Source organism: Photinus pyralis, unplaced genomic scaffold (genome assembly GCF_008802855.1).
Source record: "Photinus pyralis isolate 1611_PpyrPB1 unplaced genomic scaffold, Ppyr1.3 Ppyr1.4_LG7, whole genome shotgun sequence".
NCBI lineage: Eukaryota > Metazoa > Arthropoda > Insecta > Coleoptera > Lampyridae > Photinus > Photinus pyralis.
Window position 1 is genome coordinate 38,622,743 of NW_022170738.1, and position 5,381 is coordinate 38,628,123.

General features: G+C 33.4%; 1 long non-coding RNA gene across 1 annotated transcript; it reads left to right on the forward strand.

The window, feature by feature from the left end:
- The first annotated feature begins 298 nt into the window (after positions 1 to 298).
- On the forward strand, positions 299 to 3,356 carry LOC116177143. Its single transcript, XR_004146612.1, has 3 exons — positions 299 to 619; positions 2,886 to 2,938; positions 3,011 to 3,356. It is a non-coding gene; the product is annotated as an uncharacterized LOC116177143 (long non-coding RNA).
- The last annotated feature ends 2,025 nt before the right edge of the window (positions 3,357 to 5,381 follow it).

Consider the following 5,381-nt stretch of genomic DNA (forward strand, 5'->3'; position numbering starts at 1 on the left):
CAGCAGTATACAGTTTCTTGAAATTGGTTCAACCAACAGTAAGTGAGAAAATTCATTTTGAGAATGTGAAATTATTATAATACCTCCATCACAAAAGATGGAGCGTGATGATATTTCAAATCTAGGTTACATTATTTATATAATGGCGTACATCAACACAAATGAATTCAGTGAATAGATCTACTCAATGCTTCGAAGCTGAAATGTTTTGCGGAATAATGGTTCTTCGTCGCGCCCAATCCAAATTAGCGGCAACCTTGTACACTACAAGCTGCTATAGTTTGCCTAGAGGCCTCAACGGTATAAAAGTTTAACGCATTGTGTTCATCTGCATTCAGATGATTACGCCTTAATTCGATGTAAATGAGCGCGTCCCACGCTAATGAATAAAATTAAAGCGCGAAAACGTCAGATTGAAAGCGAAATTCCTTCTCACGTACCAGTAGGTACCCATTCAGATGACATTGACGAACAAAATAATAACAGTAGCATCGGTGTTCACCTATAATCATTGTCCTCGACAGTGAGTAACGATCTTGAACGAACGTTGGTACCTAATCAGTTTAACGTTTCATATTGTTCCATTTGTTATTGGAGAAGGATCTGTTACTTACTTAAGGTGAGTTATTAATTATATTGTAAAAACGAGCCCTGCAGCGCACGCTACCGGGTTACGTTGCTTTTTTATGCAAGGGCGAAAAACATCCCTTGGATAAACTACATTAAACCATTGCATAACGCCATCTCGCCTAATTACGCAATTTAGTGAAAATGATCGCATTTTGGAAGTAGATCTTTTTATGAGAGCACTTTCAAGTAGGTACGTACAGAGTAATTGTCCGTATTTCCTTTTACGTCATAATTGAATTCACGTGCGATATTATACGTTCAGAGCACGTTTGCAATTAAAAGTTTCTTTAGGGGACCATAAAATTAGCATATGCTCTACTCCGAGAGTAAAGTTTGTGACATTTGTTTACGTTTTTTTCTTTAATTAAAGAATGAGAAAAATAGCAAACGCTCGAACTCGTCGGATAACCGGTACACTTTGGAAAATCACCGACGATCCCACCAAACTGGTCCATTTAATTAATTCGGCCCGACACTTTTTGTTTGTGGTAACGAATTCGTGGTAAATTGAACTCATCGCCGCAAACAGAACTACTAATAGTTGATGTGGCGAATATTTGTCTAACAAATTTGTAATAAATTTTGCGCCACGTCTTCATAAAACAACCAGGAATTTTCTACTTTTTTGATAAAGTGCTTCCATGTAATTTTTTCAGATATAAAATTCTAATAGTCCCAAGAAAGTTTATTGTTTTAATAATAAAGGTTATATTTGACAAAAATCCACTTTTTAAGGTTTGAAGTATATAATTAAAATTGACCATTAGCTTTAAAACACCCTGTAAAAGAGCGATCAATATTTAAAACATTAGCATCTCAGTATCGCTGATTTTGGAAGACTCTTTGAAATTTAAGTCAACCGAGTCATACGTGCAAGGCTCAAAAGAAAAGCAGTCAAACGTCAAACATTTTGAAAAATCTTGAACAAGTATAGGGAAACGTGGTGCCCAACGACGTAGAGTTTCATGTGGATTTAGAAAATGCAATTAAATGCAGGGTGTTCTATTTAAAGTAAGAAAATTGCTATTCATATCCGGTAAAACCGGTATGTGTCCATAAATATACCTACCTATTACATTCGTCATCGAGCAAGACAAACATATTCCAATTCCTCTCTTAACTTAATTTAAACAATGAAAAGAGAATTCCCTTAATTCTTTCATACCTATATAAAAGGCGTCACCGATATTATAGCTCACAAATTTCCTAGATCTCTCTTTCAACCCATTTTTTAACCTTACTTCAAGCTACATCAATCACTAAGAACTCCCAAAGACAAAATTGAAAATGAAGAACATGGCGTCTACGAAATTTCTTGTACTCAATGCTCTAAATCATACATCGGACAAACTAACAGAAAATTATACATACGAGCAAAAGAACACCATTTAGCAATTAAACAACATAATAAATCCTATTCTTTATGTGAACACTATTTAGACACAGGACATTTTATTGACACCAACAAAATTAAATTAATTGCTCCAATACAACATTTAAAAGCTCGACTGATTAGAGAAGCTATTGAAATTCAAAAACGGCCAAATTGCCTTAATAAACAAGTGGATATTTTACGACTTCCTCGCATTTGGAACAATATAACCAAGACCAAATCTAAACCCATTTTTAACATTCAAGATTCAAGTTCTCGAGATGAAGATTTAACCTTTTCGACATCTACACTAGAACCAGTTTATACCCTTCAAAATTCAAATTCTGCAGATGAAGGATTTAACAACGAGCTCTACTCCTAAATTAGATCCATTTGGACCCTCAAAATTCAAAATTCCTCCAGCATGAAGATTCTCGCCGTTGACATCTAAATTAACCTACTAAGGTAATGGGTCCATTACACGAAATCGTTCTAAAATTAATTAATTTGTCATAAGATAGCGTACTTCATTTGAGGCGTTGGAAAGGCAAAGTGGTACATAGTCCGCACAAATTGCAGTTTTAGGGACTTTAGCAGTTTTGAGATAACAGCGACCTCTATATGTTATTGGGGAAAAGTACCATGTGACAAAATTTAAAAATTCTCACTTTTAAATTAGACCTGTAGATTGCGCTAGTGAGATCTGCATAATAACGTTTTATTCAATTCGTTCAAAGGCAAAATGCTACAAATGTGACTTATACCATTTTGCCATTAAATGGAATTGCAGATATATTATTACTGCATTTTTCTTGGTGAAATGTGTTTTGTCGACATTAAAAATGAATTGTAGTGATACTGAAAGTGAGCCATTTCCTTCTAGTGAAAGTGAGTACGAACCAGAGGATTACTCATCATCAGAGCCATCAGATTCAGGTAAGTATGCGTGGTTACAAATTCAATGATTGCACTTCAAGAAATCTGAGCCGTACAAATTTTTTTATAAAGAAACGCTCAATGAAGACTATCCTTTCAATGCTATTAGTTTACTGCCAAACCGAAGAGGTGCTCCTAAAATGTTCAAGGCCATCGAGCTTTCGTCTCTGTATCAGGGCCCACTTGAAAAGAAGAAAAATATGGAAGAACTTTTTCAATTTATTCCTCCGATTCATCAAAATTACTTCAAGGATGTAATTGGAAATTGTGACGTTGAAGATCCTGGGCCCCTTGAAGAATTGGAAGAAGAAGATGATGACAGTTAGTTTCCCCATTGTTTTGGAATATACTCGTGTTTTTATTTTTCATATAAATTATGTTTTATTTCCTCTTTTGGTAATAAATTTTTAAAAACGTTTTCAATTTTATTGTGTCTCATTGCAACGTTTTTTAAAGGTATAATAACTTTTTGTTCTTATTATTAGAGAGCAAAAAATCTATTATTGTGGTATACCCAAACATATATTAAAAAGTATTGAAAGTCATAGTGGTCTAAGTCACAAAAAAGGTCAAAAAGGTAACAAAATTTTAAAAATCAAACTACCTTCCAATCTATATATTTTAGTTAGACCTTCACAAATAAAATTATCACAAAAAAGCGTTTATATTTATGTTCAGGATTTTTTAATTGACGTGCAACTTTAGGTTAATTTATCTAAAAACAAAGTTTTTGGACTTAGACCATGCTGCCTCTCAAAGCCTCATTTATACATCATTGCCAATCTAAACTTGAAAAAGGGGAAAGAGTGCTCTCCGAAACGTAGTTAGTTGCCTAAATAAATAAACTAAACACACACGAGTGATACCAGAAACAATGTCTAATAATAATAATAAACCTCGTGGAAATCTAAATGAAACTAAAAATATAATACATTATACATACTTAATACGACAGCTGATTTTAAATTCGTTATGTTTTATTAATGCGGGGGTAACATGTTCTCTATAAGGAATATTACAAATATATCTGATACACAAGTTCTGAATTATGTTCATGATTTGCTTATATTATAATCGCTGGTACACGAGAGAAAAGATTCGTACAGTTTCATGTTAAACTAGATTGCACTATTTAATGCTCCTTTAAGGGAGATGCAGTTCAGTGGTTTAACAAATTTTGGTGTGCAGTCCTACAGTTAGTTCCGTCGTTCGTGCGAAAACAGAACAATGTTCACAAAAAAATGTCGCCATTCACGGGAACGCCAGAAAAAAATTACTTCAATCTAGTGGCATAAAATCTCATGAAAAGGAAGAAGTAAATTATTTATAATTTTGTTAACAACAATAGTCTGTCTGTTTATAATTTCAACAACTGTACTGCTCCATTTTGGAGCATTTCGAATATATATGAGATATAATAATGAAATCGTATGTGAAACTTACGAAAACACCCATGATTTTGATTCAAAAAGAGCGCTTTTTTCTCCATACATTAATTTTTTTCCCACTATCGATCATCCACCCCTGATTGGGAGAACATGTCAATTTTCGTACATACATAAAGTGTTAAATAAGGATTATCGGGGTCTACTAAAGCAAGGGTAGAATTAATCTAATCTTTACTAGGATGAAGGAGATTGTAAACAATAGAATAAAATTCAATAAACCAACACCGATTTATGTTCCGCTTTTGCGGAAAAACAGCTTCTAAATTATTTAGACATAACCTTGTTACAACTTGTATGTCTGCTCCATTCCCTATAATTTATTAGTATATCCGTTAAATTGAAAGAAACATCGGCATAGGCCGCTACTATCATTGATTAAAACTGAAAGACTACAGTCAATTGGGAGAAGCTTATGTTCTCAACTTGTTATTGCAAGGAAGCAACAAGAGAAATTTCCCCATAATTCCATTAATCCAAATTTTCACCTTTTCACTAATCCCCTCCCTTTGTTATACATTCATAAATCAACTTTTTACTTTATTACCTCGTAATAAACGGGCTTATCTAATCTCGGTAATGGAAATGTAATTCGCCTAAATGGTATTAAAATGTCTTGTTGTGTAAATACACTCGACAGCAATTACTTTTAACGCAGAAAACGGTCTCGCTCGGATTTAAAAAAAAAGCACCATTAGTATTGTGGGATATACAAATGAGTAGTTCATTTATTGATTATTCATGCGTTTAAGGGCGGTTGGGGTTAATATTTTCTAAAATTTTAATATTAATTACATGTTAAGTTTTAAGGGTTAGGGGAAAAGGGAGTGTAAGTAATTACAAATATTATTTTTTTTAATATTTAAATACTCAAGATTTGTTCTTACTTCACGTTTAGAATTTGATGTTACTTATTACTATTCTATTCGCCGATCAAAACACATGTGCAGATACTTATCCAGAGGGTCAACAATAAATGCCCTGCAATTACAATTGGA